We start from the raw sequence: 23,902 nt of genomic DNA on the forward strand, positions 1-23,902 counted from the left end.
AACTGCTAAGTGTTCCTAAATGTGTACAGATATAGACGTTGGCACTCGCAGCAGAGGTGGGCGGCATAGTTACCTGTCCTCGGAAATGTATATCACCCAGCACGTTTTACACGTTCTCCCTGAATGAAAATGTCTAAAAGTGTAACGTGTGCAGCAATCTTATCTGCCGCTCTCATAGTGATCGGTGCCCAGTCCTGCTTTTATGAGTCATGCTGCCTCTCGAGCCTCCCCAGCCCATGGGGTAAAATTCTCCTCTCCTCCCTCCAGTCATGTCCCTTTGCACTGCTGTCCCAATCATGCCAGAGACAAAGTGTCTCCTTTGGTGCCCTGACCACCCGCAACTCCTGAGGAAATCAAGGGGGCATTGCTCTCTTTGTTCTTCTCCATTTTTTCTCACCTGTGCCAGCACCACGCAGAGAATCTGGGAGCCACAGCCTGCTCTGTGATGGCTGTTTTCTCTTGCTTTGTGAAACACAGAATCTAGCCCGATGGTAACCCTGCAGGACCGAGACCACTATCCACAGGAGTGGGGAATTTGACCTGGAGCTGGGATCTCTCTCTCCAAGACTAGCAATGCTTAAATAGATAAATAATTGGGTCTTCTGCTTGGGGTTTGCTACACTGCCAACTTCTCCCGCATTCATGCGTTACACAATGAACACAACTATGCCTGTGAAGCACAGCTCTAAATGTAAGGTGGTGCAGAGCTGCGCTACTCCTGTGCATTAAGGAAACTGCCTTCTGGATGGGAAAAAAAATGTGCCCTTGTCATCCTCCCACCTTGCACACTCATGCAGGGTTCAAACACAGCCTGGCCTTCTCTTTCTTTGGTGTCCTTCTGATCTTCCATGGCAGGAATCTCCTTTTCCTGACAGTAACCCAGCTCTGCAGGATGTGGTGAAGAGGTATGTCTTGGGTTCTTGCGCGCACGTCTTCTAGCCGATTCAACTTTTATATGAGGGGGCAGCAGAATTGTTTTCTGGGTGAAGCCCAGCCCTGTTTTAAGGGTGCATATGCCTTTTTCTGGCTTCAGCAGAGGGATAAATTACACCCCTTGAGCGTGCAGGAATCAGTTTTCTGAAATGCTGATTACTGAGCTATGCGGCAGTCTCCATTTCTCTGAATTTCAGGCAGCTCTGTGCTGTTAAACATGAAAATGGAAATGACATGCGTCTGGTGGTCCACAAATTATGGGAGAGAGAGAGATGGTCATTTAATTTCATATGTTTAATGTGTGGCCTGACAGAATATGTTTCATTATCAGTGGACACAATCCCTATAGGCTAGAAATCCTCCAGGAACAGTGAAGAGCAAGAAAGGGCCAGTTTAAATGGGATTTGTTGGGACCATCTGCAAAATGCAGAGAAGGGAGGTTCTTGGGCTTTGCAATGGGAAGGCAAACGTTGAGTTTGCAGATGCCATCTGAGCAATTTCTTGGTATCTTTCCCAAAGAGATGCTAATATTATGAAAGAGGCAGGGCAGTGGGGTTTCCCTGTATCTTGAGTTCCAGTTTCAACAATAGAGAGAGCTGAAAAGTCCCAGTGTCAGTACTGGAAATTGTAATTTTCCATCATTGATCTATTGCTGATGGGCCCCCCTAATGTGTACTCTCTCTCACCACATCTTACTTGAATGTGAAATGTTAGGTTTCAACAGGCAGCCCTGTTTCTTAATGTGGACATTACTCCATTTCAGTTGCTTTATATCATCATGTACTGTTGAACTTCTGAAATGTTCCAGGGCCAACTGATTGCTGCTTAGATCTACTCGAAGATCAGGGCATGAAGACACACAGACTGATTCTTTCCATTGCCACTTGCTTTTTATTTTTTGGGTGGGAAAAATATCATGAGTCACTTTTTTTTTTTTTTTTTTTTTTTAAAGTTTCTAAACTACCCACATTAAAAACAAACGGCAGAGATGCTTTCCCATGTCTACCCTGATGTGACATACTGAGGCAGGTTACAACAGTGCCGGTTGGTTATGTCACACAATATGATGTGGTAATGCAGTGTGACAGCAAGACAGAATGCAAGACCCTGTGTCAAAAAAGGGTTTCTTTCAAAACTTAGCCTGTTTCTACTCTTCCCATGGTGCAAGAAACATTTCACCCAGAGTTAATGTCACGGATAGTAAATCAGCCCTCTAGTCCTAAGTCCTGTTTATAGTTCATTTCTGTGGCTTTGCTTGGCATAGCTGATTTCGATTTTTCCTGAGCAGCAGAGGTAAACTGAGGGGAGAAAGGGAGATATGAGATGCTATTTCTTTGTTCCTTCACCCCCCAACCCCCACCTCTTTCTTTTTTAATGCTCATGGAAGGTGCCTGCCTGATTAACAGTTCTAGAGATTTAGGCTGGCACTTTCAAAAATGCTCAGCATTGGCCTAAATCAGCTCCCATGGAAGTCAATAGTAAAACTCCGGTTGGTTTCAATGGGAGCAGAGTTAGATTAATGCTGAGCACTTTTGAAAAGCCCATTCTCAAATAGAATCATAGAAAATTAGGGTTGGAAGGGACTTCAGGAGGTCATCTAGTCCAACTCCCTGCTCAAAGCAGGACCAACCTCAGCTAAATCTTCCCAGCCAGGGCTTTGTCAAGCCGGGCCTTAAAAACCTCTAAGGATGGAGATTTTACCACCTCTCTAGGTAACCCATTCCAGTGCTTCACCACCCTCCTGGTGAAAAATCTTTTCCTAATATCCAACCTAGACCTCCCCCACTGCAACTTGAGACCATTGCTCCTAGTTCTTTCCTCTGCCACCATTGAGAACAGTCTAGCTCCATCCTCTTTGGAATGCCCCCTTCAGGTTAATTGAAGGCTGCTATCAAATCTCCCCGCACTCTTCTCTTCTGCAGACTAAATAAGCCCAGTTCCCTCAGCCTCTCCTCATAAGTCACGTGCTCCAGCCCCCTAATCATTTTCATTGCCCTCTGCTGGACTCTCTCCAATTTGTCCTTCCTGTAGTGGGGGGCCCAAAATTGGACACAATACTCCAGATGTGGCCTCACCGGTGCCAAATAATCACTTCCCTCAATCTGCTGGCAATGCTCCTACTAAAGCAGCCCAATATGCCGTTAGCCTTCTTGGCAGTAAGGGTACACTGTTGACTCATATCCATCTTCTTGTCCACTGTAACCTCCAGGTCCTTTTTTGCAGAACTGCTGCCTAGCCAGTCGGTCCTCGGTCTATAGCTGTGCATGGGATTCTTCTATCCTAAGTGCAGGACTCTGCACTTGTCCTTGTTAAACCTCATCAGATTTCTTTTGGCCCAATCTTCCAATTTGTCTAGGTCACTCGGTATCCTATCCCTGTCCTCTAGGGTATCTACCACTTCCCCCAGCTTAGTGTCAACTGCAAACTTGCTGAGGGTGCAATCCACCCCATCCTCCAGATCATTAATGAAGATGTTGAACGAAACCAACCGCAGGACTGACCCCTGGGGCACTCTGCTTGTTACCAGCTGCCAACCAGACACTGAGCTGTTGATCACTACCTGTTGAGCCTGATGATCCAGCCAGCTTTCTATCCATCTTATATATAGATAGCATGAGCAACAGAAATATAAATGTCCTCAGCCAATGCCCCTCAACCCTGTTCTGGAGATGCCACCATCCCCCCCCCTCTACCCCAAAGGGCAAGAGGATGGTTTTAACTATAGTTATTAAGAAAAATATTGCAAATGTATATTATTTATGTCACTTGACTATCAGCTACTCATCAGAGAGAAAGGTGGTCCAGTGGTTAAGGCATTAACCTTGGACCTAGAAGACTGTGATTCAATTCCCTGCTCTAACACAAACTGCCTGTGTGACCTTGGGCAAGATCTTTGCCTCAGTTCCCCGTCTGTAAAATGGGAATACCTCACAGGGGTGTTGTGAGAATAAAGATTTTGAAATGATTTGAGATCAACTGATGGAAAGATAGTTATAAAGGCTAGGTGTTATTATGTGCCTCTTGTCTTATCTTGTAAGCTCTTCTAAGAATGGACTCTGTTCAAATCTGTTTCTGAAGCACATAACACAATGGTGCCCTGATTGTGACTTCTGGCATGGCTGTAGTATAAATGTTAAATGGTAATAATAGTTTACTCTCCCTGGCCTATTCCATGGTTGGCCTCACTGCCAGCAGGGGAAAAGGAGTGAAGATCAGACCAATACTGATTAGACTACACAGAGACCTTTGTAATACAGCAAGGTGCTCAGATGTTGTGGTGATGATAGATAGCTAAATTAGGTATGTAAACTACAGAGCTGAAAGATTTAGAAGGATAGAGCTCTATGCTCCCTTTATAGCGAAGAAGGGGAAAAGTCAGCTGTGACCAGCTTCATTTCCATGAATTATAATGTTGCTTACCCATAGTTTCACCTGCTGAGTTTCATTGCTTTAGCTGGAATGTATTTATGTTCTGAATGAAAGGAATGGACATAGGAATTGTGCAGTATATGCCCTGGAGGGAGTGGGTCCCCCTCAGTTTACAGGTAGTGGACTTTGGGTGGGTAACATAATTTAGGTTTACTAGAAAAGTTTTTTGTTCTACAGACCAAGGGTGGGTGTGTGACTGTGTAAAGGAAGGGGTGATTACAAGCTGAGTTGTCATTGCTGTAATCTAGTTAGAGTGGCTAAAAATAGTGGTAGAGATGTGGTGGCATGGGTTACAAGGCATGTACTTGTATTAGTAGCTTGTGCCGAAGATTTTACTGCTGTATCTTTGCTGCTGTTTTTAGCCATGTTAGCTAGATTAAAGCTAGCATAGTTAGGGCTACCTGAGCTTCAATTACACTTTTAATGGTTATTCTGAGGAGCAGGCACTCTCAGGTTCCTGGTTTGCTCTGGGATCTCCCCACTAGAGTTTCTGTAGCCTGTGTGGAGAGAATTAGCACGCCTCGAGCAGCTCAAACCAGCAGCGACCCTAGTTCAGGGCTGACTCTGTAGCACGGCCTGACTAGCGCAGTGGTGCAGAGCTGACTTCGCAGTGTGGCCTGACTGGCCTGGCAATCATGAAGAACTGACTGCTCCGTGACTTGACACAGGGTGGCAGGGCTGAGCTGACTGCACAATACCCCAAAGCACCAGGCCAGGAGAAATAGGGCTGACATCACAGAAATCACAGAACTGAAGGAGGCAGCAGCCCCTGGGAGTGGGATCTGGCAACACCATTTGCTCAGGGCCAGAGCAGACCAGCAGAGAAATGCTCCCCCCTTGATATCTTTTGACTACCACTGAGACTAATTTGACCCATGGCTGGGGTTTGTGGTGGGACTAAGAGTTCTGGACTTCTATAAGATTCATTAGTTGGAACTCTGACATGGACCAAACTCCTGATGCACTGATTTGGGTGGCTTGCTTTCTTGTGTGTAAATAGGGTTTGTTTTGTTTCTTTTGGTTGTTTTTCCGCAAATAAAAAATATATTTGTGGTTCCATGTTCACCAAAGGCCTCTTGAATGCCTGTGAGTGGGGAAAAACTGCCTGCAAAGGTGACCAGGGAGGTTTTATTTTCAGGAGCCAGAAATGTGTATGGCTCAGAGTGGAGACTCAGGATACAGTTTTATTTATATTTGAACAAAATTAATAACATTCTAGACAGACTGAACCCACCCCTTACTGGCCCCTGGCAGAAGGGTTATAGATATATAGAGGTTGCCTGTTACTTTCTCCTGGGGAAGTAGATTTTTGATGTGGACTATAACTGAGCATGCTGGCTCCTCTAAGAGCAGGTGCTACCAGGCTGCTTGTTACTAGGATTTAAAGCAAGGGAATTCTGGGAGATGTAGTCACCAAAGACACACTGGGAATTGTAGGCTGCTGCGGGTAATTGTGGGTAAGACTATATAAGGAACTGCCTGCCACGGTTCAGAATAGATGAGAGACTTGCAAGGAGGGGAAAAAACGCGCCTTGGGAAGGTTGAAGCAAGGGATGGAAGGAGGCCTAAGGCAACATAACGCTGATGATACCTGCACCAAAATGGGGAGGGTCAGTGTGGATTCTGGAGAAGGACTCTGGAAATACTGAGTCCAGAGGTAAGTGAAGGAGCTGTTTAGTCCTGTGTCATCGAGGGAAAAGACTGTTTAGCCGGGAAGGATGTAGAACCATTTTATGTTAAGACTTCTGGTTTCCCCTTCAAGGAGGAAGACTTCACAGCTTTGCAGGAGGTCCCAGCTACTCAACCATGAGGGACACTGAGGCAGGGACCTTCTGGCAGCAGGGTAAAAGTCTGCTCTGTGGATGTTTGTGGAAATGGGCTAGGATCACCATCCTGCATGGCCACCTATCTAGAAAATTGCTCAGCCATCCTGGAGCTGTTGAACATTAGTTCTGCTTTCTTTCCGTAAAATGGATGCACCAATAATTGATCTTTCAGGGAGGGGAATACTGTGTAAACTGCTATGGTTGCATCTTCAATAAAAACAGAAATAGGTAAACTATGGTGTGGTTCAGATGCAGATCTCACTTAATCCAAACCCCAAAAGCTGAAGAGGTGGGGAGGCTTTGCCTAGCTGGTTCCCATTTTTGTCCATTGCTATTTGAAACAGATCCAAAACAGAACACTTTTGATTTTGCAATACCTGTTGGGTTTCTTGTGAAATTAAATCCTAAACCAGAGGAATTGGGATTGAGTATCATAGTGGCAACTCTGTAAAATGTAGGTGCAGCTGAGAAAAATACAGGTGGTCTTGGGCCAGAGCTAATCTAAATCCTTGATGTCTACAGTGAAATAACCAGTCCCTTGCTAACCCTACTATTTCACAGTCCTTCTAAACCTTTGTTTAATAGGTAGTTCTCAAATGGTAGCCTTCTGAAAAAGCTGGCAATTCTACCACCATCTCATGTTACACAGATCCCTGAACAGTTCTCTGATGGTAACATCTTATGAGAAGTACTGAGTTGGGCTGCTTTCAATTCAATGCAAAGAGACCGCAGGTGCAATTCTTTACCTATCCCCTAACCATCCAGTCCCCTCTTCTTTGCAATTTCTAAGGAGAAAAAACCCATTACAGTAAACCCCCCCACATATTGTAAATACTTTGCTAGGTTTTCCTACCTGCCTTATAACTGGTTACCCAGTTTATAGTGGGGTAAATTTCACCTTGTGAAGAGGGTCAGCATGATATCTACGTGTCACTTGAGTCTCACTTAAACCCTCGCACAAGGACTTTGGCAGCATATAGACCTGGCACTTCTCGCAGTAGTGAATTTCACGCTGCAAGATTTTATAACTATTGTGACTCTGGTAATCAAGGACACTTGTGCGGAGGACACGTTCTGAAGAGCTTATTACTTAACACTCATCATTCACGTAAGCCCTTGAATCCTCTGTATATAGCTATAGAGGGAGTACGTTCGTGAGCTTGAATGCTTTTATGCTGCATTTTATTCATTTCCAAGGAAACAAACAAGAATGACTTTGAAAAGCTGAATAGCCTGAGAGCTAACTTATGGACTTTTCAAAGTCTATTTTTTAAACCACTTGTGTAAAACTCATTTCTGTTTGGAGAGATTCCAGATTTTAATCAATAGGGGATGGGATTTTCAAATTGCTCAGTGTTGGCCTAAAGGTTCCCATTGATGTTCAATGGGAACTTTACCACTGACTTGAATGGGAGAAGAGTTAGGCCAATGCTGAGCGCTCTTGAAAATCCCAGCCTGCCTGTTCTGTGAGCCCTGAAACTTGACATGGGAGGACTACACTTAAAACTCTGGGCAGGTCTACACTTAAAACGCTGCAGCAGGAAGACGCTACAGCACTGACGGGAGAGTTTCTCCCGGCAGTGTAATTAATCCACTTCTGAGAGAGGCGGTAGCTATGTTGATGGCAGAAGCCCTTTTGTTGACAGAGGGCACTTTACACCAGCAGGTATATTGCTATAAGTTTATAGTGTAGTTTATAAGTTTATAGTGTAGTTTATAGTGTAGTCATGGCCATACAGTGCTTTAGAAAAGAATGGACCAAACTCTGCTATCAGTGGGTTGGCACAGGTGGATTTGATTGTAGAATCTAGTCCAACATATTCGTACAAAGTTCATTGTATCAATTATATGTATGAATGTGCTAAAGAATTCAGAAGAAAATTTGTATTGGAAAACCTTAACAATACAGTTTGTCTTATGATCTTACATGAAAAGAATGTTGGTGCAGGTCAGTGTGTATGGCGGGAGCTTTTCTGGAGTACTACCTAACCTAACTGGAGTCCTACGAGAGTACTAGTGTACCTCTTTGAGACTGGGGTGTAACCTCTCCCATTCCCCTCTGGTATATTACTGTGCCACTGGCAGATTGTATTGAGCTTTGACATTTGTTTTGTCATCTTCTGAAGCATCAGGTACTGGTCAATGTCAGGAGCATGGTAGTATTAATTACTACACATTTAAAATTAGATTCTGCCAAGTGCTGATCTCCAATCTAGCAAAATAATTATAAATGAACACAAGCTTAGAAGGTGCTCAGCTGAAGGCATTGAGACTACTTGGACATAAAATTAACTGAACTGAACTGAGCCTTGCAGACAGGGAACACGAACACAGGCAAGAAAAAAAATGTGCAAGGGGAGGGTATGGGATGATAACTGGTGAAGAGATCAATGTTGGTAAGGTTCCTGGGGGGTAGGTGGAAAGGGTTTTTAAGGGTTGACATGAAGAAGGCTGGGAAGTATTCGCCCTATGTTTAGAACAGGCTGCCATTGTACCAATGGGATGTGCGTCCTTACTGTGAAGACAGTAAAATAAATAACAGAATAATATGAATGTCAGTCTGTCTTAGAATATTAAGGTTGATGAACAGATGTTTCAGGGTTTGCCTGAAGCAGTAATTCAACCAATAGGTTTTGTGGGCTTCAGTACCAGTCTTGCTGCCCAAGTACTTAGTGGGTTGTTATGTCTCTTTTTGCTGTTTGATTTTTGCATTTAGCTATTTCTCTATTGGGCAGAATTGAGGAAAATGGCAGCACAATAACCAAAGAGATTTAACAGGCAGGGTATATGGAGAGCGACTCTGTTCTTCTTTCTGTTTTGTCATTCTTGGGATCTATAGAAGTCTAGTTTTGGGAGCTGTACATTGAACACAATGTTCTGGAGGAATGGCACAGAAGGCCCTGAGTTCTAATCCTGATTTTGACACTGGGTAGCCTTGAACAGATCTGTCGCCTTTTTCTTATCTGTAAAGTAGGGACAAGAATACTAACCCACCAAACTGACAGGGGCATTGCAATATCTGCACAGTGCTTTGTTCATACAAAGGATATACATCACTATTCAAGAAGACACAAAACATGGAAAACAGCATTTTCTGATATGCTTCATAGTCTTTCTGGTGCATTGGAACTGAAAGGCATAATACTTATAATGAGGATAGGTCAGCCAAATAGCTGATTTGATGTCTTGAATCCAGAACAAGCAGTGTTTGGTTGTCTTTTACAGTCTAACTATTGGGACTTTCTCCATTTGAGTGAACAATTGCATTATCATATAAGAAATCGCTTCCTCTTCATGCCATTCTAAATAGATTTTAGGAATGTAGATTATGATAGAACAGATTATGCAGTTTTCTCCCGCTTTTTTTAGGTGTATTCTTAATGACAGCTATTGTTGTTGATTAGAGCATTGCAGAGCAGTCGTGTAGCAACCGCCTCTGAATAGCCTTGTGTCGAAAGCTTTAATTCTCCATATAATAGTGAAACCAGTTAATACTAATTTTATACAATCATTTCCTAAGCTGCTTAGAAAGCATGCATTCATGGATTTAGTCTGTGACATGGGGGAATGGTATGTAACATAATTACGAAGCCAAAAAAAGCAGAATTATAATAGTGAATAGAATATGTGTGTCAAGCTTTGGACCCATGCAAACACAGTCTGGGTTGAGGTCTGTGAACATGTTCAGGGGTTGCTAAATGTTTTCAAACAGCCCTTCTTCCCAAGCTGACTTCCCTCCCTGCTCCAGAAACCATAAGACCCCACTATTTGTCCCTGGTCTGTCTGAGAGGCAGTGGAGTCTGGTAATTAGGTCAGCCTCGTCCCTTCTGGCGCTGAGTGACCCCCATGGGTTTAGAAGGTAGGATGTGGCTCTTAGATGGGGAACATATAAGATGGGATGACAACCCCACAATCTGCTGGAGTCTTGGGGGAGGGAAGGAGTGTTCATTGAAGATAAAAGTCATTCTGTGCAGGGGGCTCTGCATATATGTCACTTAAACCACTTTTTGAGGTTGGTGTGGTATCTTCTTCGAAAGCAAATTTCAAATTGCAATATTTGGCTGTAGATTTCACAATTCGCTCTTCATACATTGAGTTGGTTAGTTACCTAAGAAGCTCAGTCAAGGAACAAAAGCAATACCACATAACTTGTGTAACTAGCCAAGGCTTATGAAGGACTTGGTGGTGAATAGGTGTTGTGCCAGCCCTCCACAGAAGGGTAAATTTCATCTACAGTGACTGGGTAAATTTCATTCACAGTGACTGACTTCCTGATGCCTGGGGTTCCAATTTAGAAATACTGGAATACCAAATAACAAGTCAATGGGAACGCTCACGTTCTTCAAGTACAGCACATGAGGCTTTGCTTGATCAGCACAAGAGTGCCTGGCATTTTACAAGATCAAGGCTCAAGTACAGTCCTTTCTGGGACTCTTGCCCACACCATTATAAACTTCTATAACTCTAGCTATGAAAATTCACCTAAGGAAAAAAGTGATCAACAAACTTTGGCTGGAAACCCTTTTTCCAATAATAAATAATAGTAACCAATAATAACCTCAGGTCTTCAAAGTATTTTATAAACCACTACCTAAGGAATCCTAACTACATCATTGTGCTGGTAGAAAGCACTGTTTCGTTAGCTGCTGTAGCTGGGGTCCATGGATGCAATGCCACTCACAGAATTCAGGCCTGGCTCAACCAGTGTGCACTCAATGCACTCGTACAGGGCCCCTATCTCAAATTTGGCCTGTCTCCAGCCAAGTCTGGCTGAATGGCATTGCAACCTGGCACACCACACTCGGCTGTGGTGCCTGCCATCAGTAGGGTGGGGAGTGACTTGCCCACTCCAGCTGGGCCCAGATTCTACTGTCACCACCACTGGCAGAATTGCACTAGGCTTGAGGCCCACTACCAGGCCGCAAGCCCAGAGGTAAGAGCGTGTTTGGGGTTGGGGATACTGATCCCACCAGCAGTGGGGCTGGAGCTCAAGGGAAAGGCAGGCCTCATCTCTGTGAGGAAGGCAATAATGCCTCAGGTCTGGATCCTCTCTGCCCCCTCCCCGCAGCTGCTTGGAGAGAGCAGAAACCCCACAGTGGACCCATTGAATCGCAAGGCTATATCCGCCCCTGCATTTGCAGTAAGGGAGTTGTAGGAAAGTCCTATGCTGAGGTTCTAGAGCTCAAAATCTAGTAGCCTAGCTTCAGTCTGGACTGCTAACTCTGGTGTCACCCTGACCAAGATCCCTCTTGACCCTCTTTCTGCAGTTCTGCTCATAGTAAAGACACTGCAGGAGCAGATAACTGAGGAAGATGGTGTCATTTTCTTATGAGAGAGACAAGGTGGGTGAGGTAATATCTTTTATTGGACCAACTTCTGTTGGCAAGAGTGACAGGCTTTCGAGCTCAGCATGTCTCTCTCACCAGTAGACGTTGGTTCAATAAAAGATATTACCTCACCTACCTTGTCTTTCTAACATTCTGGGACCCAGACGACTACACCAACACATCATTTTTATATTGTCACTCTTTAGACCACTGTTACCTTTTAAAATGTTCTGTAAACTTTGACCTTTATTAATCTATTATGTCTGATAACATGTGACCTTGACTCTGCAGACACAGGCACCATTCCTTGAAAGCATCAAACCCCATTGAACAAAAGGCATGGAAACAGGGGCATGCAGTAAAACTGATCCTCAGCTCAGTCTGAGCTGCTTATCTTGTTTGAAGGCACTTTGGTGATGCAGGTATTGCAATGGAAGAAGTCATGGATGTGCTTTATTTCTATATTAGGTTGCTTCCTTCAGGATTCATGACTATAAAACAGTGCTAACCTTGAGACTGGGGGCTGGGTGTGTGTGCAATAGAGTCTTTAGCTAGATAGGATGTAAAAATTATTCACAGATTTAGCAAGACCAATCGATGTCACGCTTCATGAAAGGAAAACATGCAGTGCTGCATTCTGAAGTTTTTCAATGGCAAGACATATTTGTTGTGCTGCCCTGAGCTGTAGTAACTACAGCAACACAAAACAAGCATGGAAGGGCCCAGTACACTGAAGCTGACGGCTCATCATACAAGAGAGACAGTGAACGGAAGTGGCATTTTGCTGAGGATATCTGAACTTATTTTACTCCCTAACAGAAATCTATAGCAGGCATTTCTAAGTCAAAGCTGTCCATGTTAATAGACATCTCCTGTACAGGCAGCGCCCCCTCCACTCCTGTTGAAGTCAATGGGAGTTAAAGGTCTGGTCAGAAATACCTTGACCTTGGCTTGAGTTCTATAAGGCGACGAGCATCTCCTGCAAGCGGAATGATAGAAGTCTCTCAAAATCATCGGTCTCGTGAGTTGAATATGCCACCTTCTTCCGAAATCTAACAAAGCAAGATTTTGGCTGTGTTCAAACCAGATCTTGAGATTCTTGCAAAATTCACAGAGGTACCAATCTGAGCATCCTGCTCTGGCTAATCACTAATATTTGGTTCCTTTAAATTCCCCCAATTAGGTAACCACACCATCATAAACTATTTTTATTACACTGACATCAAATCTGGGTTCTAATGTGCTACTTAGTGAGAGACAATTTTTGCCCTGAAAGACTTACAATCTAAATAGACAAGATGGACAAAAGGTGCTGCAGGGAGGTGAAGTGACTTGCCCAACATCACACAGCAGATCAGTGACAGAGCCAGGAATATGTTGCTGTGTCTTAACCATTATACCCTATTGCCTTCAGCCTCGACAGGTAGTTCTTTATTACCTGAAACCAGCCATCAGACAGATAAGAGCAATTATCTGCTTTGCTGATTTTACCGGATGATAACAGGGGCTTCTCTATGAGAGAGCAGTATGTGATGAGCAAGAGTTTCCTCCCCATGACAGGAAAAGAGGAAAACTAACTAAAATCTTCAGTCTATAGATGAAAATGTTGCTGTTTCAAGATGGATGTCATTAGAGTGCCCAAACTGTTGGTGTTTAGGTTCACCAGTAGTTTGCCCTCTCAAAATCAGCAAACTCAGCAGCTTGTGGTGCCAGGGGTTGCAATGGTTAGAGAGTTTGTTCCATTTGTTTGTGCAATAATTCTGGGGCGCTTTTTGGCTTGAACCCCCCCCAAGTCCAGTTTTGCCACGGTCCTTGCTACCTTAGTTCACTCTGCAAACAATATATAAATGATGGATGTGATACCTGAAAACTCTGAAGGATGGAAGTGTTAATTCCACAATTTGGGCTGAAGCAACCTCCTCCCCTGAAATACAAAAGGCACTAGAATTTTTAAAGACCACTGATAGCACAAGCTAAAGGCCAAAACAGTGGTTTAAAGTTGAACTAGGTGCTTATAAAATGATGCGCCTTCAATAGAAAAAAAATAGCTATATTGCATGTGATAGGATGATAGTCTCTATCGTCCCTTTTACACTGTATAGAAGTAGTCTGGGCTGGATAAAATGAAAAGTTCTCAAGACCAACATTGAAGGTGCAATGTACGTTTACGGGCTGGAAACCCCTGTGTGCAGGGAGAAGCTTCAGTTTTCCTGGAGCCCTGAGAGCTGAGGGCTCCTGACGATGGGAGCTCTGATTCCCCCACCCCCATTCCTACACTGTCGCTGACACATGTCAGTACAGATATGCCATGTGTTTTCAGTGGAATAAGAAGGTGCACTTACAGATAGGTGCAGGACTGTCTATTTCTCTGCACCTTGTACAGACATTTACCGTAGGGCAAAGTGGGTATAAAAGGCTGTTCTAGTAGAAAAGAAACATTTTACATCCACGTGGTGCACGGTGCAGGGAAATGGAGAATCAGACACAGTTGTAGAATGACCTAGAGTCAAGGAAGTGACTCTCTATGAAACAAATAGATAATTAATAAAAACAAATACGTAATGGGCAGGGAGCTAGCAAATCAGTGAAGGCAATGCTTGATGAAATTAATGACCAACCCAGGACAACAGATGGCACCCTGGTAAGCAATCTTGGAAAGAAAGCTAAGGACTGAACAGAGTAATGTTCGCTCAGGGGTATTACCACATCTTCCTGCTGTTGCATGAATGATATTAATGAGGTTATCTAGCCCAACCTTAAAGTGAAGGGAGTTGGATGATTGCCAGATTGTCAGTAGATATAGATGAGCATGTCTAATAAGGAGGTGAAATATAACAGATGAGCAAATTTATTTGGAAAAAACCCATATGCACTGAGTAATTGCCCCAATAGGTGTAATGACAAAGTGGAATAAGAAAAGTACGGACTCTCTGGTAGATTGTGCAACAACATCAATGATACAGACACATTCTGATATAGATCACAGATCATTTACTTCTCAAGACTCGCAAAATCAGTTTGGGCTAGTCCTCAAAGTTAACTGAAGCTGGTAACTACTCCAAACCCCCACGGCCAGCTCCAAATCACTATTACCCCCAACCAAGCCAGCTTCGGTCTAATCCGTTAATGCTGGTTTCTTTGGGATGCTAGAATCACTTCTCCAATAGTCTCCTACCCACAGTGTTAGACTGTATCATCATGAACCAATATTGTCAGATAAGAATCCTGATCTTTGTCAACTTTGGGCTGGACTTCCCAACTAGACTTCCAGCAACTAGAGCATTAACCTATGCCATAGAGAATGCCAGGTAATGTTTCATACACTTGCACACCCTTCCACACAGATAGCTACTTAGCCTATTTAAAGCACAATCCTGTCAACAAGACAAAGAAACTTCAAGTACTTTGAGACTACACTGGAGCATGGGATATATGTGTAATCCACAGCACCTTCAGTTTCCCCTTCTACCTATAGAGGGAGACAGAGAGCTTGCGTTCCCTGCAAGCTGACTAGTTTTGTGGCTTTCAATGAATAATAAATATTATGCAGTTACTTCTGATTTACAGTAGTGAGAATGAAGAATCAGGCCCAGATCAAGGCCCAAATACCATAATTTTGCAGCACTGTGCTACAAGAGTCCTTTATACCCTGACCCTAACCCTGGAATGCAGGGAGGAGGAGGAGTTTGGTAAAACTTGTGGCCAGAAGCAAAGCGTTTTCTGTATTCAAACAGCCCTTAGTTATTGCACTCTTTAAAAAATATTAAAGAACCCACACCTGATAACGCTGGAAATGCAAAAAGCAAAGCAAATGCAACAAGGGAGGTTTGAGGGGGTGTGCTTTTTGTTTTGTTTTAAATCAGCTATGTGCTTGAATTGTTCCTCAAACATTATTACTAGTTCTGCTTTTTTTATCCTCTGTTAACACAATCAAAGGACATTAAAATTCCTTTATCAGCAATATATGGAATGGGCCAGGAGAGAGAGGGAGGAAAAGCTAAGCAGGGAAGTATGATGGAGATAGAAATGAAGAATTCCCACCCACGCACTCAGCATGTACTGTAATAATGGAATAATCATGTACAGTTTCTTTATAGTTGGCTTCCCATAGCATTTACCCCCTCTGGCTAGAGATGAAGCAGGGTGGGTACTGCAGTCAGTTTTTACAATCATGTTTGCATCATGATTTACATTTTATTATCCCCATTAGAAAGCTGAGGTGCATATGGAGAACTAATGCTGTAGTTTCAGCTCACTGGGGTTCTATTGATTCATTTCAGTTTGCATGGGCTTGCACCCTTTGGGGTCCTACAAACCCCAAAACTTGAATTAAACACAATTGTTTCCCCTGGCTGCACACTGAGGTTGCCCCAAACTGAGCCTTATATGGTTTTGACTCAACACTTTATACCCATCCAGATTTGCTCAAAACAAGATCAGCAGTGGCCCAAAAGAATTGCTAACCTTTCAAGCAAGGTGTGCTGGGTTTTGGATGAAAACCAAACCCAGATGGCTTCATAGGATGGATGTAACTGCTACTGGAATGAGTAATCTGGTAGAGCTCCCTATATATATAGCAGCTTACAGGATGGTCTTGTGTATTCTCCATGCTTGCTGCTAAAAAAGTCAGACTGGTTTTGTTTGTCTCATCCTGCACTCCTGAAAGAAGCCTAAACATGCTTGCTTTTGATTTTCTGTGTGCTGCACCTTTAATTTATTAGCATACTGCCACCTCCTGAAATCAGTCACCAGTTCAGTTCAGTTCAGTTGCAGCGGGTCACATACACTGTTCCCTTTCATGTTTGTTCTTGTTTTTTGCTCTTTTAATCTAAACTAAATGACACTTAGACTGAAAGTCTCTGGCTGCTCTTGGTGTACAGGAAACAAAATATTTTATTTCTCATGGTGCTTGGGAAAACATTTCCCACTGCTCCATACACAATAACAACTTCCACCTGATGATCATTATCTCTGTTGCAATGGGTGTCATACTGCATTCCACACAGTTCAGAAGAAAAATGGGAAGTACTTGCAGATTAACTTCTGGGAGGTCACTACATAGACATGGCACTGGGAAATAAATATGCAAAATGACCAAAATAATACTTGACAATATAGCTACACTTTTTGTGTCTTGTCTGTCAGATAGGTTGTGAGCTCCCTGTGGCAGACGTCTTTGTTACATGTCTTTACAGTGCTTAGCACCACAGGGGCCTTGAGTGAGGTTTCCAGGCATCATTGTAATACCGATTAATCATATTAAAGCTCCTTTCACCTGAGGACCTCAAAGGACTTTGCAGATATTAACTGTGAAATCTCATAATATATCTGCAAAATAGGAAAGGTGTGTATGCATACATCTATCAAGGCTGGCTCCTTCACCTCTGAAATTCAGCCACCTTTTGGAGTAGAACAGAGCAACTGTTTGAGCACATAATACCTAGGATGAGAAATATCTACTAGATAGCACTTAAAGTATGATAGAAGGAGCAAGGAAACAAGGCCTCTCTCGTGAGGATCTTACAAGCTAACAGTAGTAAAGAATGTCCTAGCCAAGTGAACCTTCAAGGGGAGTCTAGAGAGGCATGATGTAGTTATAAGAGCGGTACAAGAGCCCGAGTTGCTGAGTCACAGTGAAAAGTCAGATATGTGAAGTTTTCCATGGGAGTTACATCACATTTAAATGCAAATTCAGTTTCAGAAGAACCAAAATTGACTTTTTCAAAAAACTTCTGGTCTGGGCTTCATAGCTCCCCCGGCATCCAGCAGTGAACCAGGTTGTCTGCTGCAGAGCTGGGGAGCCTGGAAGCCCTGGCTCCCATGTTCCTTGCTGGGGGCGGAGAGGGAGGGGCTTCTAATGAGCCTGGAAACGGTGGTGGTGAGCTGGCAGGAAACCAGGCTGCCTTCAAAAGTTTCAACAGACATTTAGATTCCATCAAACCAGCATTTTCTGATTGAAAAACTGTTCAATTGGAAAAATGTTGTCCAGCTCTCCTAGTTATCTAAGGGCAGACTACATTATGAACAATTGCACAGGGTCTTTAACACATTCCCTCTCCCCCCCCATGTAAAAGACATCCACTTCAAATAAAGTGGCTGGACCTAGATTAGATATTGTGGTCTAATGGCCTGATCATAGGCTCGGGGTCCAGGAGCTCATGTGTTTTTAATTTCAGCTCTGTCTGATTTACTGTGTAACCTGGGTAAGTCAATTCTTTGTAGTTCAGTTTCCCTCCATTGTAAAAAATAATGGTAGTACTTGATTGCTGGCTCCACTAGAGTAGTTTAAGATTTAATTTAGTTTCATTTTAAAGTACTTTGAAGATCTAAACCACTAAGTGCTATGGGAAATACATGGAGTAATAAAAAAGAGAGGCTACACAAAACATCAGTCAGAGGCAGTGTTGCAACAGGAGGTATAGTCATGAAGTCTAAAGTGAGAGACTTAGACCTTAGTGCCATCAACAAAGCACTGGAGCACATGTTACTGTCCTTGGCTGAATCAGGGCCTAAGACAGTGAGCTCTTTGGGACAGGGATGATCGGCAGTTTTCTCCACCCAGTTGCTAGCATAGTTGGTCTATAACATGACTGAGGCCTCTGCACACTAGATAATAAATAAATTATCAAGAGAAATGTAAGACTGAAGATGATACCAATTGCTACCATCCTACAGGTCCCTTAAGGACCAGAGAAGAGAGATGCAATCTAAAGTTTCATGTTATCTGCAAACCTATCTACCTTACTGCTTGCACCATTCTCTAGGTTATTAAAGCACAATCTTGTTCACACTCTAAAAAAAGACTGCAAAATTACAGGGTATACATACACACACTAGCTAGGCAGCTAAATGGGCATGAAGGGACTTGGTTTCCTTCCAGTTCAAAATCTTATTGTGTTACTATGTAATCAAATGAATGAGTTTTTAATCAGAGTGATGTCAGCCTAGGACTTACCATAAAAAAAAAAGTCCTGATGCAATCAAACTGTATAATTAAGCAATGAGGCACAACAGGGCATGAATTATTCTGTGACAACTTACACCTCAGCGTGTGACTGATGTGGTTGTGGCTTACACCACCACAGTACCTAACTGTAGTTCGCTATACAGCAATCCAAGCACTGCAGTCTCTGACAGGGATTCTACAATTAAAAAAAAAATCTATTTTTTTTAACCTATCCTTCCATAATGAAATACGAGTGGCAGAGGGAGGAAAAGCAGAATATGAAACTTTGGTTCGAAATTCTCTAATCGGCCAAGCCCTCGTGATTTCAAATGAATTGTGAGTATGTATTTGAGAGCAGGACTTGATCTTGATAAAAGACCCAGCCATGACTGCAGCTGGCCGAGATCAGCTGACTTGGGCTCAGGTCACGGAGCTAAAAACAGCTGTGTAGATGTCTGTGCTTGGGCTGGAACCTGAGAGCTTGGGACCTTCCACCCTCACAGGGGCCCAGAGCTTAGGCTATAGCCCAAGCCCAAATGTCTCCACAGCAATTTTTTTCCCCCAGCCCTGGCGCCCAAACCCCATGAGCCTGAGTCTGATGACCTGGACTAACAGTGGGATTTTTATCCCTGTGTAGACATGGCCTTAGTTTGTCTCCTACTAGAGGCTTTATTATGCCTACATTGAATATGGTGTGATAGTAGGCTGTGGGATTCTGCAAGAGGGTAATAACTTTAAACCATTATAACTAGTTAATCTCCAGCTATGGCCTTAGGCTCAGATTCTCATAGATATTTATGTGCCTAGCTTCCATCGATTAGACAATCTGGGCCTTAGTGTTATGGAAGACATCCATAAATCGTTTTTGCACCGCTGAATACAATTTCGAAGCCATACATGAGACCCACGGTCTGGGAGACCCAGAGGAGGCACTAATGTAGGCCATTTCATTTCTCTCCTCTGTCTCCCACATTTGGGGTAGATTGCATATTGATGGAGTTAGGGGACATCTATGCTTGGAGGTAAGGGTGTGACTCCCAGCTCGAGGAGACATACTTCTGCTAGCTCTCATCGAACTGGCATGCTAAAAACAGCAGTGTAATTGCAGTAGCATAGGCAGGGGTGAGCGGCTGGTAGCTGTCCCAAGTATAAATCTTCCTGGACCCCATTGGGACATGCTCAGGTGACTAGCCTAAGCTGCTGCCCTTGCTACCACGACTATTCCACTATTTTTAGCATGCTTGCGCAATGTGAGCTAGTGTGAGTGTGTCTCCTCAAGCTGGGAATCACACCCCTAGTTTCAGGTGTCCACATACCCTTAGGTGAATGGCTTTGAGCCTTCCAGAAGCAGAGTCCTTGGAAAGGAATTGAAATGGCACATTCCATGCATATAGAAGAATATAGTCGGTTAATTAAAGTGAATGCTCAAACACCTAATTTCTTTTGTAATCTGAGGCTGGTCATGACTTCAGATTATTACTCAGCCAAAACCTCTACTGAAATCAGTGTGAGCTGGCCTGAGTAGGGACCTCAGACTTTATTCCAGATCCTTTATCAAAACTTGGTTTTGAGGAGAAACCAAAAAACACCATGGTTGAAAATCTCCCCTTTCAAAGGAAAAATAGGTCATTTGAAAATCAAAATATTGCTGTCTTATTTCTTTCTCCTTGCTGTCTCCCTAAAGTGTCAGCTCTGAAGAGAGGTATTATGTAATTGACTCCACCCCCACCAAAACTTTCCAAGGGCAGCATGTCATGGCTGTTTCCTGTATGGCAGTGGCAGGGGCAAGGTGTGTGCTCTGCTTTCTTGCCCTTCCTGCACATCTGCACTGGTTAGTTTGACACTAAACATACAGTGGAACAGCAACTGCAAAAGCATTTTCAAGTCCTATTCGGGAAGGGTCAAACACGTCATCATGCAGACTTTTCCAATGTATAAACAAAAAAACCCGGTTGGCAATACTAATAGGAAACAAAATGCTCCTGAAGCTAAATGTGTAACAAAGCTTCACTGCTGATATATCCCCTCCTGCCCATCCTCTCACCCCAATCCTGGATGTTGTACCAAAGTGTTCCAGGCCTGGAAAATTTAAGTTGCTAGGAAAAGTGATTTTATGCCTGTTGGTGGATCTGTAAATCAGTTCAGACAAGCAGCACGTTGAAATCCATTTCAGTTGATGTATAAGCTCCTGGGAATGAATGAACTTTTGAGTTGTTAATGCTGCTATACGCCATAACTCAGATCTCTTCTCAGGATAGTCAAGTCCTCGGGTGATAGTAAAAACAGGAGTTGACAAGATGCCTGCATATCAATTCCCTGAGAGCTTTCACCTTGAAAGAAGAGCAGTATCCTTGGGTTTTAAAGACTGTCAAAATAAAGTATTTACAAATGGAATCCAAGGAGAGATGGATTTTAAATTAATTTTTTTCTTTTCTTGCTCTTCAGGTGAATTTGGGACTGGTGGGAGGAGCTGGCTTGAAAGTTGGATTCTGATGTCCTCCATCCATCAAAAGAACAGGTACAATATAAGAAACAGAAGTGCACACTTCTCTAAACTGTCAATAGCATTAAATTTATTCTGGAGGGGGCATCTCTTTAGGTGAAGGGTGTCCCTGTTGCTATTTAGCCTTCCTCATAACTGAAGAACAAGGTGACATGCAATGAAAATTAAAGGCAACCAATTTGAAAGTGATGAAAAGGACTCGCGTTTATTTATAACTTAATGTATGCTTAAGCTGTGGAACTCCCTGCCACAAGATGTTATCAAGACCAAGAACTTGGTAGGATTCAGAAAAGGGTTAACACTTTTTTAGAACAATAAGACTATCTGGATAAAAATATACAACAGTGTATCAACTCTCATGCTTCAGAATATAAATTAACCATTAACTAGGTGGGGTTAGTAGCAAGAAAGCTTCCCTGTAAGCGTGTTGTTGAAATCTTGTCCATTCTGGGGCTTTTTGCTGCTCTGAAGAACCTGGTAGTGGCCATTGTTGGAGACAGGATGGTGGGCTAGAAGACTCATGGGTCTATCCAAAATAGCAATTCATCTGCGTTACTTGTCCCTCATGTTACCCGATCTGTCATCTGACTGGATAGTACAGTCCTCCTGTTCACTACCTGGTGTTGCCCTAGTGCTGACCAGTCTACCTGGTGACTGGGGTGTTGCCATCCCACTAATTGCATGGTGTTACAACAGATTTTAAGGGGCAAATCATGTCCCCTCATCAACTGCTTTGCAAGTAGAGACCTGTTATGGTTCTACTGTACAAGGGCTAGGAGTCAGGATGCCTGGAGGCTGCAGAGGGAATTAACAATCCCTGTGAGCTACAGAATTCACTATACGGAGACATCTCCATTGCTGTGCAGGGAGGCTTGGGGTTTGTTGGCCATTCCCCCTCTCTTCCTCCACAGCCAACCATGCTCTGCTGCCATGCCATAGCTTGAGAGAAGATTCTGACTCTCATTATCCACCAAGACTTTGTATTGTGGTTTGACGCAAAGATCAGGATTTGCCATTAAAGTGTTGGAAAGGTGAGTCTCTCTCCAAGAAATGTCTTGATGGGCAAATTTAACCCTTTCCTTCTTTTGACATCCAGGTATTTGGCTTCAGAAGACTGGTTCTGAGGATGCTGGGTTTGTTCTTTTCCCACTTCATTCTGAGATATAGATGAAACACTAGGATTAGTTAATTCAGTAAACAACAAATCCTGTGTGATTGGACAGTCTGTCTTTAAGGCTATCTGCCCCTGTGAGAATAGAAAGCTGCCTGAAGAGGGATTTGGAAACTGTTCTATATTAGATCTGTCATCTTTGTAATGAAATCTTTACCCCTACTAAACCACCCTGAACTGCTTCAATATTGCACCCAGTGTCTTTTTAAAGCCATCTATTCCTAAGCTCTATGGGTCTCACTTTGCACTGTTGTAATTCCATTGACTTCAGTGACATTGCTCCTGATTTACACCATGGTAAGTGAGATCAGAATTAGGCCCTGTCAGTCAGAAGTAGTTTTCCTAGTTCCCCTTTTGCAACTTGAATGGAGCTTATTTTAGTCATGCATGAACATGACCTTTAATCTAAAGGTGTTTGAAGGGTACATAGCCAATACTCCTTGGGAGACAAGGTTTTCATTATGATAAAACCACTTTAGCTGAGGTTTAGAAACTAAAAACTTAAATACAACTTAAATGAAACCAAACAATCCCATTGCCATTTTTAATGTACAGTGGATAGGGACAGAGGATATCCCTTCAGTCAGGATCACATTCTCACCCTGGGGACATGTATGGACCTAATCAGGAAAGCACTTAAGCACACACTAATGCCCCATTGAAATGAAAACAGGTCCCTTTAGCTTTGGGTGTATGGTTAAGAGGTTCCTGAATAGTGATGGACTTAAGCACAAGCTTTCCTAAATCCAGGCTTATGTGACTCATAGAATTCAATGAGAGGTATCCAGACTTAAATACCAGTGGACATATGTTACCCTCAATTCACAGCATCACCGGCTGCGGTATTGCTGGCATAAGAAAATACTATGCAGTGTGAAGACTTCTTGTGTGCCATACGCTAACTAAGAGATACATACTTAATGCTGGGGTGGCAGACTGTGTCTAATGTATCCACATGTAGAGGCATAAAAAAGGAAAGTAAAGATGGTAGGGAAATCTTAAAATCACAGCCCCAAGAAGAAACGAGACTCTGAATTTTATTTCTGTTCAAATTCCTAAATGAAAAGAATTAAACGTGAATGAAATGAATGAATACAGGGCCTGATCCTGCATTTCTTTTACAGCCAGAACTTTCATTGGCTACCAGAAACGCAGGATCGGGCCTGGAGTCCCTTGTGTCTAATTTAGACATGTTGCTGTGACAGGGAAATTACTCATTTGGTTTAACACTGCTATTCCGATGGGATTACGCAATAACTTAGAATTCAAAGTTGGCAAAATTCACTTTTGTTTTAAAATTTAGCAGTGCCATCTGCAGGAAACTCTGTGAATGTCATACATGCAACCCGAGGGCAAACCTTTGCTCTCGGCTCCACAAAACAGATTTCACTGTCAATATTGTGTTCTCCCTTGATAAGCAGAATTCTCACTGATGTTGGTGAGAGATCTGTGTGTGCAGGTAATAAAGAATATCTGAGCGGAGGTCCTCTGAGTATAGAATGTTACTCAGAAATTCCATCTCTGGTAACTACTATCTATTCCTACAAGCTTCTCCCAGTGAAGTCAGGGGGAACTTTTCCTCTGAGTTGGATCCAGCCCTTAATGCTCCATGTATCCCATGGAAAGCTCTTTACATTGTGTACTCGTGCTCTTTAAAGGCACTCAAGTAGATAGGCAGATGACATTGTTTAGCACCATACAATGCTGCCTAAGAAGTGGTGCTGGTGAGTCATTACATGGCATTCTTCCTTCTGACTCAGTATGAGT

General features: G+C 43.1%; 1 long non-coding RNA gene across 1 annotated transcript; it reads left to right on the forward strand.

Annotated features, from left to right (window-relative positions):
* The first annotated feature begins 5,902 nt into the window (after positions 1–5,902).
* LOC137141407 (uncharacterized) lies at positions 5,903–22,307 on the forward strand. The gene is made up of 3 exons (XR_010916622.1): positions 5,903–6,019; positions 20,907–20,979; positions 22,061–22,307. It is a non-coding gene; the product is annotated as an uncharacterized lncRNA (long non-coding RNA).
* The last annotated feature ends 1,595 nt before the right edge of the window (positions 22,308–23,902 follow it).

Source organism: Emydura macquarii, unplaced genomic scaffold (genome assembly GCF_026122565.2).
Source record: "Emydura macquarii macquarii isolate MOO-44397 ecotype Brisbane River unplaced genomic scaffold, CSIRO-AGI_Emac_v2 contig_369, whole genome shotgun sequence".
NCBI lineage: Eukaryota > Metazoa > Chordata > Testudines > Chelidae > Emydura > Emydura macquarii.